General features: G+C 35.8%; 1 protein-coding gene and 1 non-coding gene across 5 annotated transcripts in view; one reads left to right on the top strand and one right to left on the bottom strand.

Moving 5' to 3' along the window:
- tty (tweety) overlaps positions 1-11769 on the bottom strand; it is a 167186-nt gene extending 155417 nt beyond the window's left edge. For 3 of the 4 annotated variants that reach the window (XM_069829200.1, XM_069829202.1, XM_069829203.1), the window contains exon 1: positions 11651-11769. The gene's annotated coding sequence lies outside the window, so the exon portion shown is untranslated. The remainder of the gene's footprint in view (positions 1-11650) is intronic. The other variant, XM_069829201.1, reaches the window with a different exon arrangement.
- Positions 11770-11991: 222 nt separating this feature from the next.
- TRNAY-GUA (transfer RNA tyrosine (anticodon GUA)) lies at positions 11992-12084 on the top strand. Its single transcript has 2 exons — positions 11992-12028; positions 12049-12084. It is a non-coding gene; the product is annotated as a tRNA-Tyr (tRNA).
- Positions 12085-15027: the final 2943 nt, after the last annotated feature.

The raw sequence follows: 15027 nt of genomic DNA, 5'->3' as shown, positions 1-15027 counted from the left end.
AGTTACAAGTACGTACGTTACACCAAACAAATACACATAAAGGAGAAATTCAACCAGTTCGTTCGTGTGGTGAATATTACATAATATGGTGCCCGAAGAAATTAGCAAGTCGTGGCGTACATAAAGTCCACCAAGCTGTAGCTACTATCGGACAGAATACAAAGTTCAATAATTGTTAGTAGCCAACAGCGGTGCCAGTAGTTTCACTTTCAAGGGGCATTTGTATGAATAAAATTTATTCTTAACCAACTTTTAACGGCACTTTCAAAATTTGTGTTGAGTGGGTAAGGAGCAGAAAGTGTTCTCAAATTAATTTTGGGAAGGAATTAGCCCATCGAAGCATCCCTGCCAATATATAGTATGTCCGCTTTTATACTACACTCTCGCTCTTCTCCAAATGGACGGTTATATTTAGTGCTGTTGATCGATTAAAATATTTAATCGATTAACTATTTGGATTTTATCGATTAAACGAGTTTTGATAGAGTTGAAAAATGTTTTAATATACTGTAATACACAATTATTGTTAAATTTAACTTGTATTCGGTAATATGCATAAGTATTAAATGTTGTATATCTGAATATATTGTATTGTTATATTACAAAAGAAATATTTTAATTACTTATTAACATATTTATTATGAGGCTAATAATTTATTGTGTCAATTTCTCCGGGAATTTTTTAGAAAAACATAAATAACAAAAAGTATGAAGACTCATCTAGTTAATACTGCTTCAACAATGATTTTAAACATGTGAGTGCATTCACATGCTCCGAATTAAGTGCCGCTCTACGTTTAGTAATAATGCTTCCTGCATCACTAAACACGAAAAAACTTTTTCTCTGTCAAGCATTTCTCCACGATCGTTCAATTTAAATCCAAACGTTTCACCGAGCTTACCTCTCAAATTCTCATGACACAATGGAGTTTACACTTTTCACAAACCACAGAAAACTGATTTCTTTTTCTTTATTAAACTAAACACACAACCTTCATATACAAACTCAGTACACAAACTGCAACCCCTGCAGAAATACAGCGGTTGAAACAGAAGACTGGCCCCTATTGTAATCGAATTATCAGATTTTAGAAAGAGAAGAAGGTAGTTAAGCTCTCACTTGCACACAGTGCAGACATGGCTATTTTATAAGGGATGAGGGGGACGAATCCCAGAAAAGTATGTATTTCATATGCTAGGAAGATGAGCTAACAAGGTGAAAGTTTTCTTGGAAAACCATAAAAACTTAATAAGGGTTTTGCATTGTGTTTCAACTTTCAATAGAGGTAGACTAGGTCACTGTCCTTATATCTCCATCTCTTTCTGAAGTGTTTGTGCAAAGATTTTCCATACGCTACCTGGTTTTTAGTTAGAAAATAACAGTATTATTGTGCTTTTAGGTAAGCAATTTCTGAGAGAGAAATATTGTCGGAATTTTTAGTATGAGTTTCTATTAACAAAATAATAATTAATATCTACTACAACCGATTAATTTTAATCGACTTGATTATTCGATTAAATATTTTTGATCGATTAATCTTACAAAAGAAATTGATCGATTAATCGATTAAATCCCACAACATTAGTTATATTATATCGACGGCCCAGTTCAAAAGGATGTTGATTTTTCGAGCCCGACATACCATGAGAATGGCAAAAAATTAATCTTCCTAGTTCAATACGGGAGCCCGTATACGCAGCATAAAAGGGCTAAATTTATATGGAACTGATCATTTGTAACGAAATAACCATTTCAAAACGGCAACTCGACATTTTTACTGCTGTGCGATTATCATTTTAGGCCTAAGAGTAGCTGGTAGGACATAGCTATTTTCTTTTTATCTAAAAGGCAATGAATGAGTTTGAAGCCTATTGTTGACATTTACTTTTATTCTGGTTTGTTTAATTGCAATTTCGTGTTTGTAATTACAGTGATTTGAAATTAAATAGTAATATACGTTACAAGAGCGGTATGTTGACGTTTTCATGGTCGAGGAAATGATTGAAAAAGCGAAACGTAGTTGAGCTTTTTTAATTTCCGAGAACATGAAAACAAACATACCGCTAGTGTATCGTACATTATTTTGTGCGAAGATCGTTTATTACATACCTGAAAGACGAATTTCTAATTAGTTGCAATGATATCTCTATGTTGGTTTCTGTTTAATGACGGCAACTTCGGAACACCAAAATATCTTTCTTCAACATTGTTGCTATAAAAGGTTTTCTGTGTTTACTATACTCCAGCAGGCCGTGATATACGTCTGTCTTTTTTTCCCCCAGTCTATAAATGCGAACTTAAAACAAACAGTAAGCTTATGTAATGATTTATTTTTCATTTTAATATTTTAACAATATTATTTATGTAACATACTGCAGTAATAACATCGGCATCTGGAATCTCGTTGATTTTTTCACGGCTTCCTTAATGTTACTTGTATCAGGAATGCAATAAGTTTCGTGGAGTAGTAGACTTTACTTAATTTTTGCAAATATTTAAACGCAATAATTAACATTGCAATTTAGGTGAAATTGCAGTGGTAAGTTTCCAATTTATAATTATTACTATGTTAAGCGTCTCTAAAAATAATATGTTAAAAGCCTAAAGCAGTAAAATGAATGTCGCGCTTAAGCGGTAAGAAGAGGGAAATTGTTGTGTGTGTTACGTTGGGAATACTGAATGTGGCATTTCACACTTACCGCGTATTGGTTCTGTGCGGAAAACAAGCAAATACGCACGATCTCGCACAAATAAATATGAGTGTAATGAACAACTGAATCTAGCAAGAATTCTGATCGGAATCCGGTCATGCGGACAGGGCTATACGGCCAAGTGGGCGATGCTTCATTTAAAATAATGCAAAGAATAACAATCCGAACGCGCCGTACGGATCCGTCCCGGTGAATGGGCGCCTACCTTAATGGGTCAATTTCAGTATAGTTTTATGTTATGAAGAATGGTTTCCCTAGCAATAAGTTTTTCTGTGGGAATTCTTAATTCAAGGCCTAACAACAATAGCTGTAAATACAACAAAAAACACGATTGTTGAAAAACATTTATTAGATCTGTATCCAAGAATCTGACTACGGTAAAGTACGGGAAGTTATATTTTGATAATAACAGTAGGCCTAGTAATATATTTCAATATATTTCTGATCACATTCACAATATAAACATGGAAACATGTAGTAGGCCCACAGTCTAGAATATAGAGTCACGAAGCTTGAGTTGTGAGGGTGCTAGGAACAATAAACTGTGCCAGTACTATTTCGCATTGTCTGTAATGAGGCGATATTAGCGATCCTAGTGGTTAGCAACTATCTATGGATGTATATTTACTACGTACTGAGCTTCGTGACTGTAGACTGCGGTAGGCCTATATTATTTAAATAGTCTGTCCGTCAACATTATCAAAATTTTCTCCAATAACTAAGTCTGTAACATTTTAAACATATTCCCTTCCTCGCCTCCCTACCCCTTGAGACAACAGTCTACGATGCTCCCGAGAACTGGCAGGCTGTGAAAACAAGCAAGAAAAGACGCAACTTATCCTGCGTTTAATGTTTAGAGTTTAGACCATGTCGTATAACAAGCTGTAATGACATAATTAAAGCTATTGAAACAAGACTTCATTCCAGGAACATGTTTCATAGTGAAAAAGCAGGCAAAGTCATTACAGACATCGTTTTACATTGTTTTAAATTTAAGCCATGCATAACTGCCAAAACTGGCAAGCGATTTGATGGCACAACTGTGTACACAAACAGAAAATATAATAATTCATGCGCACTGCTAAGCACTAGGACAATACTTCTTTCAAATGTTCACACCAATCTAACAATTCCAATGCTGTTAAATTATGTATGTTCATTTGTATTGCGGTCTTATCCAATTCGTAAGTTGAATGTGATAAGGCCGAAAAGGAAATACGATATTACGATGCAACTTTGGGATGTAGAATATGATACCGTGAAATGAGTGGCATTACCGCATAGCCTACCACTGAAAAAAAAAAGCAAGGAACTTCTTTCACGATACAGAGAAGTTCTGATTCTAATAAGAGTCAATTATCTTTTTTCTTCCTTCTCTTTTTAATATTCTCTCAACGGAAGACTCTGGTAAAACAAGTCTTATCGGTCACTGAACTAGATTCCAGAATAACTGCTATTCTTGTTTTCCTTTTAAGTAAAAGCCTGCGCTTATTTCTTGTTTTTTTTTATATATAGACTAGTACATTTAAATTTATACAAAATAAAAATATGTGGTATCCAAAAAGACCAAGGAAAGCGCACACGCTTATGATAATAATCAGTGATCACAAAATTAATAATTTTCAGACCCACTTTAATAAATTATCTGCGGCCATTGAGCGCACAATAAACTTGGGTGAATGCCCGGTATGTATGTATGTATGTATGTATGTATGTATGTATGTATGTATGTATAAATTTATCATATCTCGTCTGCTGATCTGAAGTTGCGCTCTGGCGCGGGTTCGATCCTCGCTTGGACCGATATCTGGTTAGTTTTTTTTCCCCGAGGTTTTCTCCAACTGTGAGGCGAGTGTCAGGTAGTCTATGGCGAATCCTTAGCATCATCTCGCCCAATACCATCTCGCTATCACCAATCCCATCGACGCTAAAATAACCTAGTAATTAATACAGCGTCATCAAATAACCAACTAAAAAATTATATACCGTCTCTTGCAGTAAGTCAACGTCACGCCCGAGGTTACGGGTTCGATCACGGCCCAGGTCGTTGGTATTTAAGTGTGCTTAAATGCGACAGCTTCATGCCAGTAACAGTAAATTTACTGGTAAGTAAAAGAACTCCTGCGGGACAAAATTCCGGCACATCGGCGATGCTGATATAACCTCGACAGTTGCGAGTGTCGTTAAAAAAAAACATTTAATTTAATTTCAACGTCACGTGGATTTAGCTACTTTTAACGACTTTCAACGAATAGTATATCCCTGTTACACACTTGTTCACCTGAAGATCTAACCTTAGAAACATTGCGAGTTTTTATATACAAGGTCATTCAAAGGTCACTTCACACTTTAAAGTTTAAAGCGTTGAGAGGGTTTATGGCAGGGCTGGCAATTAGCTTCCCGTATGAGCGTTTTACCCGTAAGGACAAACGAAAACAGGTTTGTTCCCTCGCGGGAAGGAGTGCTACCCCTCTCTAAGGTAGCGGGAAAGGGGAGAGTAGGGAGTTCGTTTCGTACAGATCAGGGGCGAAGTATCTACTACGTATCTCCATGGATGTCGCAAAGCAGAAACCTGGAACTGAGTTTAACAATGACAGGAAATTTTTATTAGTTTTTAAGGAATCATTGTAGGGAGATGGCCAGTGTCTTATTCGTAAAAACATGTCAGGTGCAGAAAATATATTAACGTAAAAGCTGTGATTTGTTCACTACTGCTACTGCTCCTGCTGCTACTGTTACTATTATTATTATTATTATTATTATTATTATTATTATTATTATTATTATTATTATTCAAGCATAGTAAAGAATATTATAATTTAATACGAGTAGAATAAACATGTTTCGTTACTGTTAATTTAGTTTGTTTCTCTAGTTACTGCTTATTTTAATAGTTACGTAGGCCTACGGTTTATTTACGATCACACAAGCAGTGGTACTACTGATTAGACATAAGCATGACCATCCATCACGGCGGCGCCGCTAATGTATAGCACAACTGCACAGCCCTAGTTCACGTCACCACACAGACTGCAGTTACCTCAGAGACTCAGCCGTGTTCCCATACGGGCACGCTCCAGTTCTGTATTGCCAAAGCCGGGAGTATTCCTTGCCAGCCCTGTTTTATGGATTTCACAATGAGCACATCGTGTCTCTAGAGAGGTGTACTACAATTTTGAGGTTATTTTCAATTATTTAAGTATGTTTTTTATTTATCCTGTGTTGTGCGTAGCGGAAATTAAGATTCACCATTTAATTTACCTGTTCACATTATGTAAAAAAAACAACAAAATAAAAAAAATCGTTAGGATATATTTCGGATATATTGTCATTTTGCTTTAGATTTCGAAATAAAGAAAATATTTTACTACTCCCGAATAAACTGACCCCTGAATACCGAATATGAATAAAATCCGTCCAATAGTTAGGAAAAATCGCTGCACACAGATGGCATCCCGAACCACTTCTCTGTAGCTATAAGATGCTGAAAAAGAGAAGATATTTCTGAGAAAGCGCAAAATTAATTTTTCGCACCTTCACAAAGTTTTCTCCTTTTTCTTCTACAGTACTTCGTACACTGAGTGAGTAAAATTCATGAAAAGGTCGTTTAGTAGACCTATGATTTTAGATAATATTGCCAACATGACGTGTTTTTGATTTCAAACATAAACCCATTAATTAACTTAAAATGATTATAAATTACTTCCGTGCGCAATTTCCGGAGTAAGTCACTCGTGGACAGTGAATATGGACACAATCCGTCCAATGTGTTATGATAAATCGCACTATACATACATACATACATACATACATATCCCAAACCAGTTTTTCGGTATACCAGTGATGCTAAAACGTGTATTTCCGTAAATAGACTTACTGAATCTTCGATCTCGCTACTCACCACCAGGCAGCGAAACTTGGTGCCCGATGGGAGAGAGGCACTGGTTTCAGGTTAACTCTGTTCTAGATTCCCTCTACTGCAACGGTGACCAAAGCGGGTGTCGTGATTACATCGTGTAATCACAGACATACAAATGGATACGAGGAGTTTCCTGTATATTGCTGTGTGTTTTATTCACGAATAATACTGAAGACAAGCTCTACAAACTCTTTCTCTACGAGCAGTAAGAGGTAGTTCCGTAAAGAATGAGGAGAACTTTTTTGTTGTTCTGTCGGACAAAATGTTTACTTTGCTGAATGGTTCAATTAGGAGTATACAGAAACATTAATTGGCATGCTGAATAATGTATTATTATTATTATTATTATTATTATTATTATTATTATTATTATTGACCACTAAGTATGTGTTTCTCTAATTCTTCTGTACGTGCATGAATATTGATATTTTTAGATCTTCTCCCTATAAGAATAAAATTATTAGGTTTTATCTCAATTTTAATCTTCTTAATCTTCAGATGAGAGTAACTATTTATTAGTTATTCATTTAATAATAATATTGTAGAAAAACTGATTCAATATTATGTGCCAACGAACTGTTGAACGCCAGAAATTGACATGTCTTAAATCATAGCCACGAAGAAAAAGATGAGATAAATAAATGTAAGGAAATCAGGTACCTAATGGGGTTTCAAATATCTCGTGCTCTAAAGTCTTTTAATAGAACAGAATTTCTCAAAGGAGTAATGACTAAAATAGCTTAAGTAACTTGTTCATAAGAAGATTTTAATTTTGAAAAACTGCGAATTTCTCGATCAAGTATCGAGAGAAGAATTTAGAAAATTCCTGATTATATTCAAGACGAAGGTTAAAAAAAGAACCAAGAAAAATCTTATATTATTCACTGGCTCTTGATGATAGTGACATTACTGATACAGCAAAGCTTGAGATTTTTATCCGCGGGATTGATCAAGATGTTAGTACAGGAACCACCAATGGTTGTAGTTTTCCTGCCAAGTACCTTTCCTCCGTCTCTTTACTTCATAGGCTGTCTGTCGCATGTAATCACTGCAGCTCGAGTTTTGGTCATCACTGCTCTACTGTGTACAATAAAAGGCGACGTGGGTCGTGCCCCATTAAACTACTGTGCCTTAGTTCGCTGTTTACTTGTTTTGTGTTATAATCGACGAGTAACTTTTTATAAAATTGGTTATTTTACGACGCTTTCTCAACTACGACGAGTAACTTACATCATGGGCTAGAGACCACAGAATTTCGTATTGATTTCGAAAAAATCGTGATAAAAATATTATATTTCACGTTTTATCGCTAATTAGTTGTAAGGTAATCGCAATAATTTTGTATAAATTTGAAACCGATTTGTACGTGAAAAAATAATCCTATATTACGTATTAGGCGTCAAAATAATGATTAAGGTCTCATACATCAATTTATTCTACATATTGAAATTAAACACAACTTCATAACACTGAAAAAAAGAAACATTATTTGTAGGCTTATTATGTAACTTCTGCTGTTTTTATTTGTGGAATGAAAGCATAGCAGAAGTGACAATATTATTTTCTTTCATTCTGCGCCTCCGGTCACTAACATTTAAATTACAAATTGAGAAAACCCTTTCTGCGTCAGCAGATGCACGAGGAACGCAGACACATTTCAACACCGCACATGTAAATTCAGGATAATTCAACATGAGAGCTCGTAATGTCACAATCACAACTTTAACATTGGAAGTGTTGGATAATTGTTTCAAAACTATGTATTTCAAAGTAACAAATGCTACACTGCAATCGATATTTTTTATATCCTTGAAGTAACACATTGTTTTAACCCCTTCTGTGAGTGCATTAACATTATCAACATTTATCTGTACAATATTTGCTGGGTTGAATAATTAATTTAAATTTACAAACTATGAATCATGTAATCCGTACTTTTCAATTTTCTGAATCACTAGTTTACCGACATGCTTCAATAATTCTTATATTTCAGTCTTTAAGTCCAAACTGAAATGGTTAATTAATTTGCCTACAGACTCCCCTACATTACCAGAAATTACTATATTCATTCATTCATTCTACGCTTCTACGTCATTATACGAAAATCTATGGGCTCTTCTTATCCCTCTCCACCGCTGACCATGACGCGCAAGTAAATAAACAAGTACTGTACCTATAGTAAAGGAAAAGCAAACTTGTTCCATTGGACAAGTTTCTTTCGCGAGTTTTTTTTTTAAGTAGGTTATCTTACTACGCTTTATCAACATCTTTGGTTATTTAGCGTCTGAATGAGAAGGTGATAATGCCGGTGAAATGAGTCCGGGGTCCAGCACCGAAAGTTACCCAGCATTTGCTCATATTGGGTTGAGGGAAAACCCCGGAAAAAAACCTCAACCAGGTAACTTGCCCCGACCGGGAATCGAACCCGGGCCACCTGGTTTCGCGGCCAGACGCGCTGACCGTTACTCCACAGGTGTGGACTCGCGAGTTTTCGTATGGTCGAAGATCAGTGACAGGTTTGGTTTGTTCAGGCTTTTGGTATGTCCTGCATATACGCTTTTTGATAGATACACAAATACGAAGGTTGTGGCATAGGCAACTTCTTTTTTTTGTCAAACTTAAGCGATGGTATCAGGAGATGTCGTATGTTGTATAGCATCCATAGCATGTGGTCACATCAGTAGGTAAGTCTGATGTAATAGTTATCGCACAAGGAGCAATGGGAATTCAATCGTGAGTCGGCGGCCGTTACATGAATCTATAGTACGAATTATGTCGCGCCACTACGGAGATGGCAGTGTGATATGGTTATTGCACAGAAAGCTATGTTACGCGTAATGCGTGATAGAGTTGTGAGTCGACAGCCGTGTAGAATGAATGTGACCCGATGGATTTTTTAAGGTGGGTATATGTGCTATAATGTTAATCCAACTACCATAATAAACACGAGTAGCATAATCTGTGTCTTTTATGGATCTTTAATCGCTATCCTATCCTATCCTATCCCACACCATTGGTAAGTACTCATTTTTTTTACGGAGGAGCGACCCGAAGGCTTACACTGCTTACACTGCAGCCTGAGACTTATTGTGCTTGCTGTTAATGATACTTGCAGCAGAACGGCCGTACCGTGAACTTAATCCGAGCTATGATATGGATTATGATAATATTATGTGAATTAATAATAGCGAAATGAGTCCGAGGTCCAACGCCGAAAGTTACTCAGCAATTTTCCTTTAATTGGTTGAGGGGAAAACCTCGGAAAAATCACTGGTACCCACACTGCCTTTTCAAGTAGCACATGCACATCCTATCCCCTTTCAAGTCGCATGATGCTGTGTCATCATGCCCTTTCATTTGCATTTTTTTTTTTTTCAAAATTTCGAACCGCACCCGCATTCTCACAAAAAGAGAGAGAGAGACAATTGCCAAGTCTTATGTCCTAGTCCACGTATATTTAACCTGGACCGAAAAAAGGAGTGCTTTCCCGCGTAGTGCAACATAAGGATGGTACCACCGGGTTACGCGGTGATTTCGTGCTAAATGACTGAGAAAATCATCGGTCAGATATAAGAAACGCGGCTATTATTGGGTGGGTTTATATCCTGCATAATGATCACGTCGTGTCTTTAGAGTGGTGTGGTACAATTTTGAAGTTATTTTCGATGATTTCAGAAGGTTTTTTTTCTATGTGTGGTGCGTAAGAGGACTGAAGATTCATCACTGACTTTTTACAGCAGCGCAATACTTTCTCTTCCTATTTGATGTAATTATAAAAAAAAAATAATAAATAAAGAAGCAACACGTTGTTTAAAGGCAGAAATAGATTATAACAGAGCTGCAGAATATACTCTCCATCACGTGGCATGGCTAAGCAAAGGGCAGTAGTTTTATTATATTGTTTGACATCGCTATTTCAAGAAATATTGGCATTGGAAAAATGTTATTCATTCAATAGAGAAGGAAGACCTCTATTAAGATAATATTAAAGATTTACAAGACTCCGTACGGGTTGATTCAATGATTACTTGAAGGCCGACGGGGTTTTACGAGAAAGGTACGTTTGGACTTGGGGTGGGGATAGAAGAAAGGCGTGGCTCTACATGCAGAATCCCCTAACAATCGATCGTCCCGGACGTCGACCGCTGTTGCAGCCTGCTACCGCCCGGGTTTACCGCACGACGGAGTCTGCCCACCCCACAGAGGAAACAACAAACACCTTACTGACTGAGCACGCAGTAAGAGAAGGGTTAATAAACTTTGCATCTTATGTACTCGGTAACTGGATACAGTATGAGGGACGGTAGTAAAACTATCCGGTTATCATAAATTCAAGGCATAGTAAGTATGTGAAAGGCTACAATATTATCGAACCACAGTGGGATGAAGGGGGTAGTACGGAAAACTGGGGAAAAGGGAATGTTGCTATGGTAACCCAGGTCCATAAGGCGAATGGAGACCCCCTCTCAAACACTCGGTTCTGATGTTGAGTAAAAACATCGAAGCTCTCCCACCAGTACCAAGCAATACATGGTCCCTCTAATGTACGACACATTTATTTCTTACGGTAACTAAAGTACACTATTAAAATCGTACATAGTTCGAGCCCCCAACACATGAATAGGCGGCAAGAAAACAATTCGTGTTATATTACAACTTATCTTGCTCATTTTAACCCAGACGCTCAAATATACGACTTCTTCGCACAGTGCAATGAGTAAACAAAAGTAATCCTTTGTGTCATTCAGTGAAATTACGGAGATTGTTATAAAAATATGATTATAACAATATAAAAATAAATTATGATAAATAAATTAGCACAAAAAAGACTACGAATACAAGAAAGTGTTTATTTTTTTTTTTTTCGAAATTCATTCACCATGCCGATTTACAGATGACCTGCTGTCAATGTAGAGCTTAGTACGTGCTGTACAAACTCTTCTGGTAGATAGACTGAAGCCTATCAAAATGTGTACGATCATTTACCTATATTGTAGTAGTAATAGTTAAGTCACATACCTTAGGTTCAGTCAAAAATTCAGGCACAAAACACGAAAGCACACACCTCACACAATAATCACTAACGAACTGTCCACGGAGCCCAACCAGACTGCTAGCCATCTACTAGCGGCGCGCACCGACAACCAATAAGAGCAACCATTTTGTGTCACGTGGTATAATGTGGAAAATGCTCGTCTTTATGTCTTATTCATTATAATCTACAAAATAATGTTGAATGACACATAGTGTGATGAGAAGTAACGCTGTAAAATTAATCTACATAAATAAACGATACACTTGCAATAATCTTCAGCATTACATACAAAGTAATCATGTATACAGACTTCTATTTACAACTTCCTCTGGTAGCTCAGTTGGTAGAGCGGTGGACTGTAGTTGGGTGAAATGAAGTTGATATCCATAGGTCGCTGGTTCAAATCCGGCCCGGAGGAAACTTTTTTTTTTTTTTTTTATATATATTAAATAATTCTATAAGTTAACGCTAATTTCTTAGTTCTATTTACGATTTACACTTCCCCACGCGAAATCTGAAAATGTGATGAAGATAAACCAAATTAGAATTCCTGTTACTGTCAAATTGGTTTTAGCATGCTGTCGTGTTTCCACAGATAATTATTGTTACTAAAACGTTTCATGGATCTTTTTATTTTAAATATTATGAGCCAATTTAACAGGAAATGCTAATAATGAAATATAACCATTACAAAAAAAATAAAGGTCTTAATTAAAAAAAATAAAACTAATGTCAATTTACTCATTAATCAGGTCAAATGATGCTTTTAAACTACTTCTATAAACAGTACATTACAGTGATCGGCAACCAAACGATTGTGGCTGTTACTCTTTGTGGTACAGGTATGTCATTTGTCTCTAAGCAGATACTCTGAAAATTCATTTCTTTCTTTTTTAAGGTCATAGTTAAGTAATTAGCATAGTAACCGTAAAGTGCTGTGATCAACAGTGATAGCACAATGCAATTTGCAGGATAAAGGTACATTTTTCACACGTTTCTGAGATCAAGTCTTCTTCTAAAAACCTTAAACATTGAGAGAAGCAATTGAGTCAGGCTGAGCTGAAACACTACCAGTATGGAATCAGGATTGAAGTAAAGTAATTAAAAAAATGAAAGAAATGTTTCAGTTTCGTTTCCATGATTTAAGAAAAAATATTAGATGTGTGCTCCGCTGGTGTATGACAGCTGACATTCAAAAGTTGTGAAGCAGTATTGAAACACAACCATATGGAAATACGATGAAAGAGTAATGGAACGGAGAAAAATTCTCTCCGGTGCCGGGATTTGAACCAGGGTTTTCAGCTCTACGTGCTGACGCTTTATCCACTAAGCCACACTGGATTCCACCCAGGCGCCGGAAGAATTGTCTCAGTATTAGGTTCCAACTCTTGGGTTCCCTCTAGTGGCCGCCCTCTGCACTACGTCATAGATAACTATGAACCTAGGACCGAAGTCCACACATGTGCTGAGATGCACTCGTAATGAGTGACTAGTTGGCCGGGATCCGACAGAATAAGTGCCGTCTTAAATCACGAAGTGATTTACGCATATCATATATATTATTATAATGTACCGAAGTACATATGATATTTCCATGCCATGTATGATGACGCAGAATATCTGCATGGTAATATCATATGTACTTCGGTACATTATAATAATATACATATGGAAATAGTAATGCTCCACAATTCAAACTCATTATTAATAAACTTACAATTTCAGCCAATGGAGGAAAGTGTGGGGTGAACCGTTTCCATAAGAAATCAAAAACCTGCCATTTCTTCTGCCTCTACTTTATCAATTATGTTGCAACAAAAAAAAAAAAAAATATATATATATATATATATATATATATATATATATATAACTGGGGCTATTTTAGCAAAAATATATAATTTTACTCTTCTTAATAGATTTACTAGATAGGTACTTGAAATAAATTTCTAGACATACAGTATTCTTACCGTTAATTGCACACAACTACTTGCCTTCCAGATCTGCTGCAATCCACTTCGTTTTACTTCTTAGCCTGCACTATACACCTTTCTTGACATCCTCCACATTTCTTTTGTTCTTATGTATGCTCATCCTATTTTGTGTCATGTCTTAAACAAGACCTGTATATCTAGAATTTGATTTAGACACTTTCCTTTGATTTCATACATTGTATTTTGACTGACCAGATATGAACCACATTTGTATTTTATGCAAAATATACAAAGTGTCTTAACTTCATTATTTTCAGTAGAGAATTACTGTTCATCGAGACTGATAAAAGTCATGGTTGTTCATTATTCACTGAATTGTTTAATTTAACATTCCCAATGGCAGAAGTTATTCAATGTCAGTTTTAGTATGAGAGTGTGATGAATAAAATTAGTGAATAAGGAATTTTAAAATATTCTATATGGTTATTGTTTTTTGTTATTATTGTTGTTATTATGATTAGCCTATTATTATTATTATTATTATTATTATCTGTCGGCAAATAAGTGTAACTAAATAAAATTCCTTGTAGGTACTGAAACTTTCATCAGGCATTGGCACTGGAACGATGGGTTAAATACATATATATTTGTATATAGGTAATAGGGGTTATCACAGAAAACATAAATTTATCTTAATGTTCTATGAGATTCCGTCCAACACCTCCCAAGTATTCTACATCTCCAGTAAATGTAAAAATGGAAATAACTATGACATACAGTGTATGCAGAGTAAGCGAAATTGGTAGGGTAGTGTAAAGAATCTAGCAATGTTCAGAAGTTGATAAAATACCATCTTTTTTTCTGAGACCTCACAGACAGAGCAAGATGCAATACAAACTCGTTTCACTCAACACGAACTAATATAGCCTGCTTTTATCTTATATATTGATAATATATCAAGCAGCAGGTTTATGGAATGGCGTAAGATAAGCAATTTTCAAGTAGGATGTAATGAAGAAATAACTCTTTCCATTCATTCAGGCAGTACTTCAAATTCTAATTTACTTCTCGTGAATTCTGTGAAGTGTGTTACCAGTAGTACTTTCACACAAGGAATTTCTATAACCAACTGCAACATTAATATAACATAAAAACTTCGTAACCTGTGTTAAAAAGTTCGTAATTTTGAATGAACTGTATTTCCACAAGTAAAATTCCAGAACTAGGCCTAGTTTTAAATATGATTGTCCTTTGGTTAAGAAAAGTATACAAATTAAATTATTATTATTATTATCCATTTTGAATCTTGCGTACACTACTTTTAACATTTGAATATAAGTAATTGATTAACTAGTGGACTTACTCGTGTTAATTATGTAAGTCTGTGCGGCTTACAGCTGTTTCGGTGCATCATCACACCATCTTCAGAG

Source organism: Periplaneta americana, chromosome 6 (genome assembly GCF_040183065.1).
Source record: "Periplaneta americana isolate PAMFEO1 chromosome 6, P.americana_PAMFEO1_priV1, whole genome shotgun sequence".
NCBI classification, from domain to species: domain Eukaryota; kingdom Metazoa; phylum Arthropoda; class Insecta; order Blattodea; family Blattidae; genus Periplaneta; species Periplaneta americana.
The sequence above is the reverse complement of the archived record's forward strand: the minus strand, read 5'-3'. Positions and strand labels throughout refer to the sequence as shown.